Here is a 19,084-nt window from a genome sequence, read left to right as displayed (position 1 = left end):
TCCATGAGAGGGAGATACAGGGGGAACCGTCAATCACACATCTTTTAACCTTGAAATGCGACTAATTTTCCCGGATATCTGTTGGCCTTTCCGCTGCCTCATCCAGGGGGCGGGGCGCCTCTTGAGTTGCAGATTAGTCCACTCCTGCTCAGTGCTTAATTTGTAAAAATGAAGAAATTAAATGTGTGCACGGTCTTAATAGCCCCCAACGCCTGCATGGCATAACGAGATGCTAGGGTTTCAGAACACCAAGGCTTAATTCCACCTTATGCAGCTCCCGCCCCTGAGTTTCACTCTTTCTCATCCCAGCTTTCTCCCTTTGTAGCTTTTTTCTATTTTCCTCCTACTTTTCCTCTCTCCCTTGCCCAGGGTCAGAATCTGTTAATGAAAGTCAGTGCTTTAAATTGAACTATAAAACTGCAGGTACGTACTATTTAGAGTACCTGTTTGTCTCGAGAACTGTCAGTACTCTCCCATAAGATGCACTGCAGCAGTGTGAAGAAGTGCTGGTACTCTCCCTTTACATGTATTCACAGCAGTGCTGAGAAGTGCAGATACTCTCCCATTAAATGTATTACAACCCTGCTGAGAAGTGCAGGTGCTCTCCAATTAAATGTATTCACAGCAGTGCTGAGAAGTGCAGGTGCTCTCCCATTAAATGTATTGAAGCAGTGGTGAGAAGTGCTGGTACTCTCCCATTAAATGTATTGAAGCAGTGGTGAGAAGTGCCAGTAATCTCTCATTAAATGTTTTGCAGCAGTGCTGAGAAGTGCCAGTGCTCTCCCATTAAATGTCTTGCAGCAGCTCTGAGAAAAGCAGGTACTCTACCTTTAAATGTATTGTGGCAGTGCTGCAAATTGCAGGTTCTCTCCCTTTAAATGTGATCAAAGCAGTGCTGAGAAGTGCAGGTACTCTCCCATTAGATGTATTGTAGCAGTGCTGAGAAGTGCAGGTACCTTCCCATTAAATGTAGAGTAGCAGTGCTGGGAAGTGCAGGTACTCCTCCATTAAATGTGTTGCAGAAGCTCTGAGAAGTGCTGGTACTCTCCCATTAGATGTATTTCACCTTTGCTGAGGTACCGGGAGTCTCCCTTTCAAATTAAAGAAGTGCACATACACTCCCATTAAGTGTATTGCAGCAGTGCTGAGACGTGGAGGTACTCTTCCATTTAATGTATTATAGCAGTGCTGAGAAGCGCAGGTACTGACTACCGGACAGCACCTGCACATTTAAAGCACTGATGAAAGTGAATCCCTGTCCCCAGACTGGAGCGCCTGCCCCCGCCACGGCACACTTTAAGCCTCAGTGCCCTTTATGCATACTTCCAGCCTGCGGACAAGCGGGTGTTGGAGGAACTGGAGGGGGTGGGGGAACGCAGCCGGGTCGGGGGAGGCCGGGGTCAGAATGGGGGGCGTCTCTTGCAGCAGGCTCAAGGCCGCGGCTGCTAATTTCTGCCTCTGCCGCTGCACCGCCCGCCTGACACCTCCGCTTTGGTTGTCTCCTTGTGGACCGCTTTGCTCCTGAGATGCTTTCAAGCTGGTCCCACCCACAGAAGGTGGAAGTGGTTTTCGGCTGAGTGCTTTTCTTGCACAGGCTCTGTGCCCCAGAGCCCCCTTCTTGAGCGCATCAATACTGCAGAAGATGTTCACTTTTTTTTGCTCAATTAACAAAGCACTTTTACATCTGTAGAAGGTCCCTCTCTAGCTTTCATCTAGGTTTTGCTGGTCAGCGGTTGCACTTCGTGGGTTTCCTCTCTTTGGCTAGTGTCTGCTGGTGCAAGTCAGAGGCACCACTGAGTCTGACCATCTATTACCGAAGACTCCCTTGTGCTTTGGAAGAGGTGACCATAAAACCCTATGTTTAAACATATGGATTTTTCCTCATATTTCTGGGAAGTCTAAGGGGTTCATTGTGGCTGTTAATAAACTGCTGGCGAGTTGCCATCTCAGTGAAAGCCAGGTCCCAAGTTAAAAAAACACAAAACTTTTTGATGGGCATATTGCCTCAGAAAGCGCTCTTGTCTGCAAGAAGAGAGATGCTTGCGGGGGAAACACCGTACCAGGCAACCCCCCATGGCATGGGAGAGCTATTGCCAAATATGTGAATTCTGAGTGATGGAAGCCCAAAGTATCCGGTGGTGGGGAGGCGGTGCATTTTCAGGACCCATCTAACCAGAGAGGTTTTAAGGGATGGGCAAAGTGGGCTCTGCCTTTGAGGGGGCTCCCAGATAGAGCCAGCCCTGCCCTGCAGAGAGACTTGTCCTAATTCTTAAACAGAATGTTTTAAATACAGTTTTCCTTGAATTTTTTTGAATGAGGGTGATTTATGAGAACCTATTACAGATATTTTCCAGATAAATGCTTATGTTAGAAACACCATATAACAGCCTTACAAAAATTCTGTTAGATCCAAAGAGGACTTCACATGTGAGAAATGGGAGCAGTTCCAAATATTATTTGCAACAATATTAGTGAGCTGCTGCTGTATTATAAGTAAAGCACACGTCACTATCCCTGAATATTAGATGTAAGCACATTTAAAATGTGGACGAGTGTGTCTGGGCACTGTCAGTGATCTGTCTGGCCGAAGAGGACATGAAAGGGCTGAAACTGGAACATAAATTAAAAACTGTTCTGAACAGGGGCCCCCAAAATATGCTTGGCCCAGGGCCCAAAAAATCCTTCAGATTTCCCTGCATCTAACAAACGCCTCTGAACTGTTGGGCATTTTCTCACACAGTGTGCGGGGTAATTAAAAATATCCTTGCGGAACTGCCCCAGTTTCAGTATTGGGCCTGGGGAAAAGGAACGCTGGCTGAAATGTAACCCACTCAAAGTCCAACGCTTTCCCCAATGAGTCTTCTTAAATTCAACAGCATGTCTGTTGTCATTTATGTCACCGTCAGCGACACCATGCAGGTGTTCTCGATTGTAGAGACAAGAGCAGATCCCTCGTGGAGGCACCATCTCCCGCTGCCCTCTAGGCGGTACACCAGTAAGTAGAGGAGGGTGGATGGCACTTCCATCTTTAGTTGGCGTGAGTCCTCCTGTTACAAACTCACCTTGGCAAAAACAAATTTATTAAAAAAGACAGGTGATGTGTCTGGAGGAGTCTTTCATCAAAATATTGAATTAAAATGTTGTGGTACAAGAATGTCTTTGCAAATATGATGCCAAAAATATTTTCCGCTTTAACATTTCTGATAAGAATATTATTGTTTAAGTAGTTTTTTAAATATCATTGTTAATAATATTGTTGTTTAAATATTGTATTTATCATCATTGTTTTATGCTAGGTTATTCTTTACATGTTTTGTTATGTTTTTCTTTGCATTTGTTTAAATGTTTAGGAGGAGGATGTGTGGGTTATAGAGGAATAGGGTGGGAAGTAATGTTTTGTTTATAATGTTTTAGAAATGTATATTTTAATTACAATATTAACATTTGAGTATATGTTTTATATTTTTGATATTTGTGTATATTTTCTTAATGTTTTAGGAGTGGTTTCTATGGTGTATTGCAGAATTGGGTGGGGAGTTTTTATTTTTTTAATGTTATTTTTAGTTAAATTAGATTTAAAAAACAAAATATTTGATTTATACATTTTTTATGTATTTATTTAATCTTTTAAATATTTTAATTGGTTACATTTTAAGTTATCAAGTCAAAATTCAAAAGTGATATACTAATTTTGTAAGGTAAGAGTTATTTGTTACATATAGTTATTTCAGCAACATACATTTGTATATTTTTTTATGTTTTTAAGCATTACATATTTATTTGCATTTCAACATACATTGTATTATCTTTTTTACATAACTATCATGTACATACATTTTTTCAACAGAAATACTCTTTAAACATGTTATTTCTTTTGTATTTGTTAATACTTTTTTCATACATGTTGAATATTTTACATGTTTTTAGATTTTGCCTATGCATGTGCTGTGCTTGTGAAATCTCTTGCAAAAAAGAAGAAATCTTGAAAGGGGCTCAGAGCCCGGACATTAATTACCTTTTCTTACCATTGGTTGGCTCAAACGTCGCTCTTGTTTTCTTGTTTCTTATTGGACAGTGCTCCCTCACCTCCAACTTCCTCCCCAGGTTCTCTGAGCCTCCATGCCATGAAGCTTGGCCCAAGTACTGTGCCCTGTCTGTACCTGCACGTCTGCAGAGGTACTTTTTTTATTTTGAACTCAAGCACTACCCGCCATGCCCACCCGGCCCACTTTCGTTGCTGCTAGCTTTGTTCCCCCACACCTCCCTTTGGTTGCTTTTTGCCCCCCTCACCTCCCTTTGCGTGCCTGTCCACAGATTCCCCCTCGCTGTCACTGCATTTTCCTTTTGTTGTTCGCCTCCCCCATAGCCACCGCCAACTGCCCTTTTCTTGCCCACATTCATTGTTGCTTGCCCTGTCCTCCCACCACCTCCCTCCCATCGCTGCTTTCCCCCTCTCAACTCATGTTGCTTGCCCTGTCCACCGATCCACCTCCCCCAACCCAATCATTGCTTTCCCCTTTGATCCTTGCTCCCCATAACCCACCCCCCACTTGTTTCTTCTCCCTAATCTGTTTATTCCCCCCACGGGCCCTTCCACCACCTCCACCCACCCTCTGAGTCATGCAGTTGTGTAAGCAGTGGGCATACTGTGTGTTCTTGTGCAATAAGGTTTCTTGAATTTAAAAAAGCTTTATGACATGGCCAGCACGGACCACGTTATAGCACTTTTTTCCTTTAAAAATTTATTTGCTGTGCAACATGTGAAAAAACTCTGTCAAAGCCAATAGATTTCGCATAGGCTAAACCTATTGGTTTTACCAATGTTTGTTTTAATCGTGACTGTATTTTTTCACATAATACTTTTTTTGTTCATATATGACATTTATTGCATACTTTGTATATTGAGAATTTATACTATTTAAAAAGCACTAGAATTTACTACAAACATTTTTACAGTTCCTTTTAATACATTTTACATTTTTGGTACATTTAAATCTTTTAACATTCTTAACTTTTAAAAACATTTTAACAGTATTTTTATATAATGAAAAATAAATAATATGTTTTATTTTGCATTGTTCTCTTTGGGGTTTGAGTCTTTTTTATGAGACCATAGCAGCCATTTTTTTCTTCCTTTACTAATTTTGTAGCCTAGCTTTGTAGTCTGGGCTGTTCCTGGATCCTTTCGGTCACTGTTCCATGTTCTTGTTCTCCAGATCAGGTAAGATTATTTTTTAAATTCTTTTTGGGGTTTTAGTGTTATGAGGTTGGTTAGAGGATTAATTTAGAATAGTGGTTTTTAGTATTTAGCTTGGTTTGTGTTTCAATTTTATTGTGTTCATGGTCGTTGATTTCTGTAGTCCTCATTATTTTGTAGTTGTTTGTTTATTGTGTTTCTTAGTTATGTATTGATTGTATGTGTTTCCTTAAATCTTACATTGATTTGCAATGTTTATGGGGATTGCGTTTTGTGTGAGCTGATGTTTTTCGTTTTTTGTGCAGGTTTCTCAATTGGGGTCGGAGATTCATTTTTTGGACTTTTTTTCAAGAAAATACATTTGGGTACTTTTATTTAACCATAGTTACTTTTAGTTTCTTTGATTTTTTTATTTTGTTGGAGTGTTTTTTAGTATTTGAATTGTTCAGGTTTGGGATGGTCTCCATGGATTGTTATAATTTCTTTGGAATTCTATTTTTGCCTGTGATTATTTTTGTGATTTCTTTGTATACTTTATGAATAATTTTTGCTTCCCAGATTGTCATGGAGTTTCATATTTTCAAATATAATTCTGTAATTCACATTTTTTTTTATTTTAACATGGTGAGATATGGCATTGTATTGTTTGGTGTTATACCTTATAAATAGAACATTGTTTAGTTGTCTACAATTTTCTTTAGGGTTGCTTTGGTTTTTTTGTGGATTGGTTACGAATAAGGCTCCTGCTCTGGAGTCTAGGTAATGTAGGCTTTGGTTGTTGGTAAATAGTTTGACTTTACTTTGTAACATGCTGAGCATTTCTTTGGTTTGTTTTGAGGCTTCAGATTTTAGTTGGATTAGTGGTTGTTCCATTCTTAGGGCCTAATTACAACATTGATGGCCCCACCACTGGACACCAATGCTGCAGGGAGGACTCCACCACCATGCTGGGACGTTCCCCCCAGGCATATTAGAAGGTTCTCGCCGGGCTGACTGACAGGAACATTGTATTACGACATTTCCGCCGGGCCGACTGGTGGAAACAGTCAAGGGAGCCGAGGCCAATACCGTAGCAAAACAGCACCATTGGAATACGCACTGTCTGCAAAGCTGGGCAGGGGGACCCCGGCACTGGCTTTATGCCAGCCTTTGCATGGGGGGGGGGGTGACCATCATGGGAAAGCTGGCAGAAAGCTAACTGTAATCAGCACGGCGTGGCTGAGCACAACTCAGACCACTGTCAGCCAGTCTGGAACAATGTTTCTACTGTTGAAGGCGGTCTTTAGATGTTCCCGCCTACCAGGGTGGTAATGTGGAGGTGGGACCGCCTGGACCGCCTGGAGTGTAGCGCTCCCACTGCCACCTTAAGTCTGAAGACCACCCCACTCGCAATGAGGCCCATAATTCTTGATAACTTTCTTTTAAAATGTATACAAAATTGTATAGAGTAGTGTGACTTTGTCCTACAGTTCCTTAGAAGGAATTCTACCACCCTTCCACTGCATTGTTGGTTTTTGCCAGTTGTGCCATGGTACAGTTAGAAATGTTCCACCATGATGTATGATACTTGAGTTGGCTTCTATGTCCAGAAAGACTCTGTCTGCCACCCCAAGTATCTTCAAAGTAGTCCTTTAGGGTTGTTAATATTTCTACGTGTCTTCGACAGTAAGGTGATTCACTTAATAGGTTGTAATGTTTTGTTACTTCAGTTGAGGGATGTATGCTACCGTAATGATTTTTTAAAATTTCATGGGCAAATTATTTGGCATTTGTGGGGCATTGCACACTTAATGCTGATTTTTTCCGGTATCTCCAGGTACTTTGATTAAAGAGATAGTAACTCCCTAGAATGCCTGGAGGTGGGTATTTTTTTTAAATGTTAGAAATCATTGCGTTCTCAAAGTCGATAATTATTTTTTAGGATTGTAAATATTGATTTTGGACTTTATTTAGTTTATCAGTTCTCAGTATGTTGAGTTTTGCGTATTTGGTAAAAATTGAAAGACTAAGGATATGTTGGTGCTTTGGTATTCTCCACGGCTCATGTGGATTTGTGTGAATTGTGGAGGGCACGATTTGAATGTTGTGCTGGGTAAGTTTTAGTAGGGTATTGCCATGGCATATCTAGTTATCCTTTTCTCATTGCTATCATTGTCTTATAAAAGGAAAGTAGCGTTTGCGTGTGTTAAAGTTAGGTTTTCAGGGATATGTATGCAGGTGTTTCTCTGGTTGCTTTTCTAGTTCTGACCATGAGTTTTATTAAATTGGGAATTGCAGCGAGCTGGCCTCTTGTTTAATCTAGAACACTGGGGATTATATTTTTTTTAATTGTGCCAGTAGGAAGGTCCATCCCTCCTACCATAATCATTTGCTGTCACGACTGCCCGTCCCTCTCAGCCTAGTGAAAGGGTGGTCATTCTCAAAATGTGGTGTACTTTGTGCGCCCCTCCTGATGTAAGAGCCATGCGACGGTGTCTCAAGGCTTTCATAGGAGGCATCCGTTGAACATGAGTGATCTTCACTGTAGCAGGAGATCAAGAAACACACTCAGTGACTGCTACCAATATAACAGAGCGCGAGGACTCATCCTCTCTGACATCATGCAGGAGACACCTACATCCCAGCACCAGGCGTGTTCCTTGGCCCTTCAGCAGAAATCAGAAACATTTGACCATGTTTTCCATTCTATTGCTTGGGCAACCAATAGTGCAGCAAAGAGAAGTGTAGTGATGGGCAGGAAACTGACTCTGCGTAGACCTCACAGGCCCTAGCAAGATGAAACCGGTTGTGGCAAGTGGGACTTCCTTTGCCAATTGCCTTCACAGGAGAGATGCCTGTTAGACCCTCACTATAAAAGGCGTATCTGGTCCACACAACTGAATCCTTCACTACTTTTGTGTGAGAGGTAGATGCACAATGCATGGTTACTATGCATGTATCTAGTAGGGTGAGCATGCTTGTGTGTGTTGTGCATCATCAGAAGAGTGATGCACATCTCAACTCGTGTTTGGGTGAGTCATAAGAGAGAGAGACTGCAAGTTATCCTACCAAGTCAAAACAATCACGACTGCAGTGAATAGGGGGTGGGCAACAGGCCCTCCCTCGAAGTGTGAAAGTGATTTGTGCCCATTCTTGCTTGCCTCTATCCTCAGGGGGCTCTTGAGGCACTTTTATTTAGTAGCCAGTGAGAAAGGCACACCTTCCCTACCTTGGTTTCTACTCCTGACTGCACACACACACCGCTGCTTCAGTCGCTCATTATACAAGACAAAGGGCCTGATTACAACTTTGGAGGACGGTGTTAATCCGTCCCAAATGAGACGGATATACCACCTACCGTATTACGAGTCCATTATATCCTATGGAACTCGTAATATGGTAGGTGGTATATCAGTCACATTTGGGACGGATTAACACCGTCCTCCAAAGTTGTAATCAGGCCCAAAGTACTGTGGCTAGGATGCTACAAGTACTGACTGACTGTCTTGAAGGAGGAAGGAAAACCCCTCAAGAAGAGGAGATCACAGCCCAATAACCTAACTTCTGGGGAAGCTGTATAGAGGGTCCCAGGGACCATCTCCTCATGACAACGGTGATGCTTAGGGAAGGATCAGCCTTACAATAAACTGTGGATGTACTTCTCCATCCCTAAAACTCTCAGTGTGTGACCTTGGTATCTCTCATCAGGACCTTCAGGCTGCTTGGTCCTCCTCCCTGGTCTCGGAGTGTTTGGTGGGGGTTGCCAAAGAGGCTGAAACACTGAAGCTTAATAAACCAAAATGAAAGCCATGCATAGGTTGGGGAGAAATTTGAATTTAGATCCACATTTCATGTGAACCTTTTTGCCTGCTTGCAAGCATCATTTAAGGAAAGAAACCATCTTGGGGCCTATTCACAAAGGTACTTTAAGCCCTGCACAAATGTTTACAGCAAACAAATCCCTAATTTACACCTGCCAGGAACTGAGAAATGGATTCATGGCAGGCATAAATGCATTCACTGCTGATTTCTCTGATACAAGCCCACAAAATCCCTTTGAAGGGTTTGGAAGCGGCGTTGTAGGACGTTTGGGATTGCCCAGAAACATGGACGTTTGAGGCATTTGCAAACTTCAATCCAGCCTTATCTCACATTGCAGATGGTCAGAGATTTAACTTCTGTTCCAGGATGGGAAGAGGAACAGATCACCCCAGATTTAGGGTGGTATGGCCGAAGTGTTTTCTTCATGGGCAAAATTGTTTCCGACAAGGAGGGGAAAATGTGATGTTGCACAGAAGGCTTCATTCTCCTGGAGTAGAATGATGCCCTCTGTAGAACTGTGCACAGGGAAAACTCACTCTGCGGTCTGTATATGTTCTTCTAAGGAACTTTTTATGTTGGTCCACGTTTTACAGTGCTCTGAGACTGTGTTTTGTTAGAGCAAGACGTGCAGGGAGTACAAGGGGGAATAACTAATCTGTGGTGGGCTGATGAACTTAATAGGCTATACACTAATATTATGGAAGTGCAATGAATTTGATTCTCTTACTGAAATTAGTTAATGTTGGATGAATTTTAGTGCATATTTAAATAAAACTGATTTTACTGAAAAAACGAATTGCTAGTGAAACGGTTATAGAAACATTTTGAAAGTTTAACCACCGTTTGGGGCGGCCATTTTTATCCTTCTGTAGCGGCTCTTTTACTAACCGCCATTTTGGTTAGCTGGCTAGCACCGATGTACAGGTAAGACACTGATTATTTAAGGTGTAATGCTGTGCCGCTGCGCCAATGGTGGGCCAGAGGCGTGGCAAAGGCAAGCCTGTCTGTTGCTACCCGCGCACCGACTGAGCACAGTGCCAGTCATGCTGCCGGTATTTGGAGCCACGCTGGGGCTTGGACTAATGACAGTAAGTTGCACCTAGCAAGCCAATCTCAGGTGGTCCAAGGATTTTTTGCTTGCAATGGAGGAAATGGGATGTATTGTCCTGCCTAGAGAATTGAAGAGCAAAGAGATTTTCTCCCCAAAATGCAACATGTGTGAAAGGGGAAATGTATTGGTGAATCTGGCAGCATCAGAAGGGATGGTACCGCAAGTGGAAAACCAATATCAGCTGGCGGAGCAAAAATCTTTTTATAAACCTAAGCATATAGGTTCATAAGTTGTTCTACAGTGTGCTCTGATTAGTGCACGGTCATGACCTAAGCATGCAGTAGAAGTTGCTAAAGTCCTGAGGGGCGAGAACTTAGATCTGTTTTTTATTACAGAATCCTGGAACACACGCGGCTTCAATTTTGATTTTGGGCTGGCATGTCCGGTGGGTTATAAAGCCATGCATCTTCCATGACCAGTTGGTCATGTAGGGGTGCTCTTCAAGGAGAGTTGGACTCTTAAGAGGGTAGATCTCTGGGATTTTATGGAGGTGGAAATGTTATGATTTTCACTACAAACTGGGTCCACCTCCCTAGAAGAGCCAAGAGAGAATGCTTAAAAGTAGAGAAGAGATGGAGACCTAATTATGTGCATCAGGTCAAGATGGAACTTAATAGAATCCAGAGATCTTATAAAAAGCTTATTAAGGCTGCTAAAGCCAGTTATTTTTTGAAATATTTTTTCTCAGTGATAAACACATAGAACAAAGGTTTTGACATCGCATGTTCTCTAATAAATCAGTCTTACTCTCTCAAAAAACTTCTTGTGATGACCTAGCAGCGTTTTTTGAGAATGTAGTTGAAAAGATCATCCCAAGTGTATCATCTGCCACAACTGGGATAGAAAGATTCCTCCAACAGAACATGGTCCAGCAGGCGGGAACTGAACGAGGTGATGGTGGTGCAGCTGTAGATGAAGAGGGAACTGGAAGAAGGACAAGGTTGATGAGCTGCTTGGAACAGATCTCGGATAGTTATTTTGGAGATTTAGAGTGTGCTATTAAATCAGGATCACCCACTGACTTCATGATTGTGGCTTTCTTTAGTGGACACTCGATCAGAAGTCATACTCCCCATACTCAATGCGTGTTTGTCCTCTGGATCAGTTCCCTGTGAATGGGAAAAAGCACGCAGAAGATCCCTTCTGAAGAAACAGACAGCAAATCCAAACATTTTCAGTAATTATTGGCCTATATCACTGCTTCCTTTTTCAGTGAAAATTCTAGAAAAATACATAAATTCCATTCTGTTAGGCCATCTCGAGAACAATGAGCTATTGAATCCGGTTCAGTCGGTTTTCGCCCTTTGCACTGAACCGAGACCGCACTGATATCTTTTCTGGATGAGCTGCATTCAATATGGGCTCCCATGACATATTGGTTGAGACAATGCTTTAAAATAGTGGGTGTCCTATTTGGCGCATAGAACGCACGTGGTTTATTTTCCACCATATAAGTCTGAACCCAAAACAATATTACAGGGGGTGCCTCAGGAGTCAGCACTGAGCCTGGCCTTACTCAATGCCTATCTGAGGTCGCCGGCTAACCTGCTCTGTCATGAGGGGTATTTTTAATGAACTACGCTGATGACATCCAGCTTATATCAGTTGACCCGAAGAGCCTCAACCGTGTGACAGCTTCCATCAATGTATGCAGGAGGTACTATCCGGCTGACGTCAAACTCTCCTACATCTAAAGAAGACAAGGCTGAGGTGATCTGCCGTGTGGCAAATAAGGTCCCACAGCCATCACCAGCTGATTTGTGGCCATCTCAGACTCATTCTGCACAGGTTGCCTCCTTGGACGTTATAAACCTTGGATTTTTTTCACAGTGATTTATCCCTGACCTGTCATGTCAATAGGTTATCATCTACCTGTTTCTCACTGCTTAAAATTTTACAGAAGTTGTTACCATTTCTTCAAGTAGAACACAGATCTCTAATAGTGCAAACCACAGGCGTGACTTCTCCGCTAATGTGGAGGAGCTTCACCCCACTGCTTTTAAGCAGAAGGGGAAGGAAAAATAAAATGCTAATAAAGATGCGTTATTATCATTTTATTTTTCCTGGGAGCCGGGTTAGGGCGGGCGGTGCTGGGCTGGAGGAGGCTGGAGGGAGGAGTGCTGTGCACAATAATTGTGCATGTCTATTTGGCTGGCTGTGTTGGGCCACCCAAACAGACCTGCGCACTTTGCATTTCTCCACCCAGCTGTATTGAATAGCAGGGTGGAGAAAGTGCATAGGCTTCCACTCCGTGTGAGCGCCGAAGCAGGGTGCTCACACCAATCACAACACTGCTGTCATGCTGGTAACAGCAGCGTCGTGATTGGCTGGGAGCCTGTGTGCTACTGGAAAGAGGATGGAGTAGACATGAACGCGTCTCCGGAAGGAAGGAAAGTGTTTTTTTTATTTCTTTATTTTTTTCTCCTCGCCCCTGCCCCGCTTCCCCCGCTCAGTGGCAGCCCCCACTGGAAAACCGCCATGTTGAATCGGCTAGACTATGGTAAGTCACTGCTTTTGGGTGCATCTGATATGGTGATCAAATGGCAGGTCCGCTTACAAAACGCAGAGCTGCGTTTAGCTCTGTCTCTTCCATGAACTTCACCTGCCTCTCTAGTGCTGAAAAAGTGCATTGGTTACCTGTAGGCGAGAGTGGGCCCTGTCTATCTGCGGTGAAGTTCAGGAGCCACTGCCCTGGACGTTGGCTAAGATCAGCAGAAGATGGTCTCTATACAGAGTAAATATAGACTTTCTGGGGTCAGGGGTAAAGCTTTCTCGGCTCAAGCAGTTCACTTATGGAACATCTTACCTGTTTCTTTGAGAAAGTCACCAGTCTTGGACCAGTTTAGGAAATCTCTTAAAAATAGGAGGCTTTGGGGCATGTCACATGACATTCCCAGTAGTGAAACCTGCAGCTTGCACAGCTTTCCAGGCATAGTTCTGGGAATGTTTGTGAATAGGGAAAAAAAACACAAAACTAATTTCAAATGTCACCGAGTACATTTAGGTGTTTTCCTGGATAGTCTATGACATTTTACTGCGTTGTCAAGGCTCATAGGCAGTGGGTGATTGATTGTGAAGAACCCTCTGTAAAAGTCTGTAGGCAGAGGTTAGTTTATTGGGAAAACCTCTTTTTAAAGCCAACAAGCAGTAGCTTATTATTTATGAAAATATTATATCAAAGTCCGTAGGCAAGAATTGTTTATTGTGAAAAGTCTGTTTTACCTTGCTTGTGGCATCCTCATGTGTATTTTTATTTTCAGGTGTGGTATATAGCTGAGTGAAGAACACAGTAATTTTGATTTAAAATCAGTGACTGGAATGGCAGTGTTAATGAGTTGCTATTGTTGTCACTGTTGAGTTCTGAGTTTCTTGTCCGCACTATCTCCCTGATTAAGACTTGAACCACCCTGTCTAGTTACCTTGATGGAGACGCCCCTAAGGCGTGTACTAGTGGCCCAGTGATGCTAGAGGAAAGAGGCTTTAATTGATGCAATTGAAGCCCAGAGCCTCCTGTATGACCTGGAATGCCCCTTCTTGTTCCTTCAACTATCACACTTGGTTGAGGTGGCAATCGTAGAGGTGCCATTAGTGGAGCTGCTCCTAGTGGAGGCCAGCTGGTGGAGGTGTCACTCATGGAGGTACCTAGGGTGGACGCGCCAGTTGTGGAGGTGCTAATAGTGAAGGTCTCACTGGTGAGTACTGCAGGTTCCACTGGTAAAGCTGCCAATTGTGACGATGTCATTAGTGGAAGTGCCACTGTTTGATATCCCACTGGTGGAGGTGCCACTTGTGGACGTTCTACCTGTGGGAGCCCCCTGGTGGCAGTGCCAGTGGTGGGGTTGCCACTGTCACATTAGCCACTGATGCACACCCTACTGATGGATATCTCAGTGGAGAGGTGTCAATGGTGTTGGTCCCATAAGTAGAAGTGCCACTGGGGAGGTATCAGTGATGTAGACGCCAGCAGGGAGAGTGCCAGTGGTCAGCGTGAGGGCAGTCACTCACGAATGGACTTGATTGATGGTGATTTTTTGTGTTAAACTCTGCATCTTACTTGTGCTTTTCAAGCTATTGTAGCACTGTTTCACTCCTTTATCAGAGATGTATATACTCTATTGCACTCTTTTTTTCTCTTACTTGCCTTTTACCTCCACTTTGGAGACTATATCTCCCTGCTGTCTTTGCCTCAGATGTGTAATCTTGGCTTCCATGATCCTCAGTTTCTCCCTTCATCACCTATACACTGTAAAAGCCCTACGCTTGATGTTATTGTTACAGACACATATCCTTGCGCTCTCGGATTTCACTAATCAAGCTTCTGCTCCTGGTAGTAAATTCTCTCTTTACTCTGTTTCTCTTACATGCTTAGCTCCTGCCGTTCAGTCCACTCTACCTCCATTTTCTGATTTTGCGGATTTTACTCATGGCCATGCCTTGAGCACTCTTGCATTTGCCCTCCTTCTCTGCCCCCTCATCTCTAAAAAAGTTTGCTCCTTCATAGAGCGTCAGCCATGGAATTCTCTGTCCAATATCTTCCACAATTAGTTTTACATTGCTGGCTCCTTACTTTTCACAACTACTTTGTACCTCTGTTTCATTCCATATTTCTGAAAAATCATCACCTTCCTCTCATCCAATCAAAACCCTTCTAATTCACAATGTTTGTTTCCCACCAATCACCTTCTTGCCCTACTTCCTCCTGTGTATCTCTTGCTTCCCTCCCTCATCACCACATTCTGAGACCCTTTCACTCACACATTGCTGTGATTCAGGCTTTGTTTCTACTTCCAGAAGCTCAGTCTATTGAGCGGGCAGCCCCGTCTGCTGCCCGTCATCTCCCGCTCTACTTTCAGGCGGGTAAGTAGATATAATCTTGAGAAATAATCCGATAGTTTATCCTCCAGTCCCTCTCATCAAACCCACTTAGCCTTCCCTTGCCTGCCTTTCTAATCTCTCAGGCATTTTCCATGGACTTTTAAATCTGCTATTGTGAGGCCTTCAATACAAAATCCGTCCCTGGACTCTTCCATGTCATTTAGTCTTTCTTCTATCCTAGTTCTTTTGACCTCTCAGTTGCCTGGATACTACTGGCTGCTTTCTCTGGCCTTCCTTCTCTTGTGGCATTGAAGGAGAAATTAATCTATGCCAATTGTGTCTGTTGTCCCTCATATGCTATTTCCTGGAAAATGACACTACCTGTTTCTGTCTTCTTTTCATTCAGGCTTTGTTAGTTATTATTTTTACTTTATAGCTTATTATATCATGCGCAGGTACACAAAAACATATACACACGCATGTACACTTTTAGGAGATAATTTTTTCTTTGTAAAAGTGCAAAAGATAAATGATAATCCAATGCAATATGTAGTTGTTTTTTAATTTTAACAGATTTAAAATTAAAAAAACATGTCCTTGGATCCTGCACATTGGCAGAGATATGTAATTTGAGTTATGATTGGCATGAGAGAGAACTAGGGTTGCAAGTAACTTTGTCTTTGATTGAAGCGTACCAACTACATCCTGGCTTCGAGGCGCCCTCCACTGGCCTCCAGTCATGGATCAAACAGATGCCATGGTGCTGTGCTTGGTCCACAATGGTACCCACAGCCTGCCACCTCAACATCTCTCCAGTAAGTTTCATTCTTCCAGACCACTAGACACCTGCGGCCAGCATCGTGTACGTTTTTGTCCTTCCATAAGGTGATGGACACACAGTACAAGCACCAACCAACTCTCTACCCCCTGAAATTCCCTTCCACCTCTCCTCCACCTGAAGAAGACCACCTGAAGTTCAGAAGAGCCTTGGAAAGCCACCTCCTCCCCTGCTGCCTCTGGACTTCATTGATGATAGTGAAATTGCTCTGGCCTGACCATGAACGCAAAGGCACTGTGCCTCGTGGGTGGTTTCATTGTATCCGGGCTCTCTGAGACCGCTGCACAAGCTGTGATGGTCATATGCTACTCCTAGGAGGAAATTATAATGACTTTGGGCCTGATTTCGAGTTTGGTGGAGGGGGTACTCTGTCACAAATGTGACCGATATCCCATCCGCTCTATTACAATTTCCATAGGATATAATGGGATCGTAATTCAGTGACGGGATATCCCTCACGTTGATGACAGAGTAACCCCATCCCCCAAAGTCTAAATCAGACTCTACGTCGCGTATATGGTGTTCTTTCTATTGATCAACATAACTACATGTCCAGATGAAGCTTGGATGTCACCCAACTTTCTCGGGATTCATCGTTCACTTCTATTTTTTCATCTCCCCAGTTAGTATCCTTTGTAGGTATTGGGCGCAGTTCAGCCAATCAGAATCCTCAAAATGCGGGCATTCCTTACTCTAGTACAGCCTGCCTGAATTCAGGACAAGTGCAGAGCAGAGACATGATGCAGACGGGGACCGTGGGAACGAAGGGACCGATGTAGTATGCAGTTTTGCCCATTCTGTGTCTATGGGAAAATGTGTCCGTACATATGGCCCGTAGAGAGTATTCGCTAACACGGGATTATTGCACACATTTTACCGGGCGATAATGCGTGTTAATCACACCTCCCTTCTATTAGGTAACCCTCTTCTGCACACAGCAGAAGGTAATAACGTTAAACTATGGCCTCTTGCTGCTGTCAATAGTTTATTCCCACGCGGTTTTATTTCAAACCAATCAATGAATTTTGAAAGAATAAGTTAACATAGTCCCTCGCGATGTTCTCATCGGTCACACTTAGTTTTTACTCTCTTGAACCCCTCCTCGAATTATTTTCCTCTCTCGTTTTGTCGCTTTTCTTTATATCCTGGTCTGCAGAGGCTTCCGCCTTTTCAATCATTCTTCACTCAACAGTCTGCATCCTGCCCCCCCCCCCTTATTCTCAGCCCCCCTCTTATCTTGTTGACAAAGGGATCCTGTTGTTCAAGCCCCTGCTCCTGATTAAAATGTAATTCAGGTTTTCATCGCTTGCATTAAAACAATGCATCAAAGTCCCTGAAGGTGGTGCCTGCTGACGGCTTTTATGGGGGCACATGGGGGCACATGGGGGAGACCCCTTGTGCATGACAGGTGGATGAAACTGTGTGGTGCCTTGAAGGGAAGCAAACCAGGGATGTGCAAAGTTGGGGAAAAAATGTATAACGCCAACAGACAAAACTTCACAAAATCATGAAGGCGGAAATATTTTTCGCTTTGTCACATACGTGTGAAAATACTGACTTTTGCAACAATCTGTATCACAGGCGCACCAGTTTATAACCACCAAACTTGCTCTGGTTAAAAACATACTCTACAGAAAATAGGATTTCATGCCAAGCTTGCCAGAATACATGATGAGGTAATACCGCACCTGGTATTACAAGTGCTCTGGGGTAATTCCGCACTGGGTAATCTCCAGTTTCGATATAACCTCATCAATACGAATTTGTGCCCTTTTTACTGCTAATAAACCTGAAAAGTGGCGTTTGAGACTGTTTTCTGCTTGCATTTACCACAGTTCAAGAGATTACCTCCTTATATATTTCAGAAGGAAAAGTGATGTATTCCTGCATAGAGCATTATTGCAAAAGGTTATTACCACAACGGATTTTCACCTTAAACAGAATTGCCTCCTGACTCCTAATGGGAGCCCTGTAGTTTTTATTTGTAAGTGTTGCTCTTGTGGACGGAAAACTCCACAAAAAGGTAAACTTTCAAAGAAAAAATCTGCAAATAGATGCCATTGTGCAAACGGCAAAATTGACAAGAAATGTTTGGCACATCTTTTCCAGCGTGTCTGGTGATTAAAGTGGGGTGGAAATGATCTCACAAGGAGTAAACAAAAAAACTGCTTTGGGTATAGCGTGGCGACATTAATTTGTACACTTTGCATCATTTGAAAAGGGCATAACCAAGAACTTTACTGGTGGAAAAAACTTCCAACCCCTGGAGCGCACACAAGCTGTTCTTATAATGCCTCGGCCTGGTGTTTCACTGTCCAACAAGGTACCATCAGTGGAGGCAAAACCATCCCTGGAAAAACTATTCCTACCAGCTCCTCACTGCAGGAGACCCAGAGCGGAACCACTGGGGCATGATTGCGTTGTGGCGACCCAGTCTGCTCTGGAAGTAGCCCCCCTAGCCTGCTGCTCACCGGGAAAATGCCTGAATGGCCAGTCCGGCCCTGCATCAGTGCCAATGTTCACAGACTCCAGCTCATGAGTGGCAAGAGCTTTATTGGGTGCAGGTAAAAACTGAATCTCACAAAGAGACCACATACAAAGGAAATCAATCTAAAATCATAATGGCCTTACCTTACTTACACGGAAACTAGATGCAGCACAGCTAATCCTTGGCTATGTGGCAACCTAAACCACCCTGGTGCATTCACCCTGATCACAGCGGCTTCCCCAGTGGGGTCCATCTCTGCGTGCGGGATTAGCTGCAGCATGGAGTCGGGCTTGGGGTCTACTAACAGGATGGCTAATGCCACACTTTGGAATGGCCTGCCTGGACACAGTGCTTAATTTGTAAATAAAATAAAAAAGATACGTGCCAGGACCTCATCAGGAAGCCCGGGCAAGCGCTGCCAACGACACTAGTTAGACAACTGCTAACCCTCAAGCTCCCATAAGTGTGACAATTTCAGACTATTCCAAGCCCTCAAAGCTATAAGAACGGCTTTGGCGGCAGATATTAGTTGATTAAATGTATATTGAACTAATAACTGTTGTTGTGCTCATATCCAAATTATACCAACAGCACCACCATGTGGCCGACTGTCATAAGTGCTGATATTGACAATTAAGTGCCAAGGCTGATCACCGGAAACCACCGGCTCAAATTAAGCACTGCTGAAATGCTTATCCATGAGAAAAACAAAAAAGTAATGTGTGAAATGTTTGAATTAATGTCAGCCGCTGGTAACTACTCTATACTGTATTCAGGCCCATCGTTTTTTGCTCCTTGTTCCACAACAGACAGTGATCAACTATATGCAAGTCA

Source organism: Pleurodeles waltl, chromosome 10 (assembly GCF_031143425.1).
Source record: "Pleurodeles waltl isolate 20211129_DDA chromosome 10, aPleWal1.hap1.20221129, whole genome shotgun sequence".
NCBI lineage: Eukaryota > Metazoa > Chordata > Amphibia > Caudata > Salamandridae > Pleurodeles > Pleurodeles waltl.
This window is presented reverse-complemented; position numbering follows the sequence as displayed.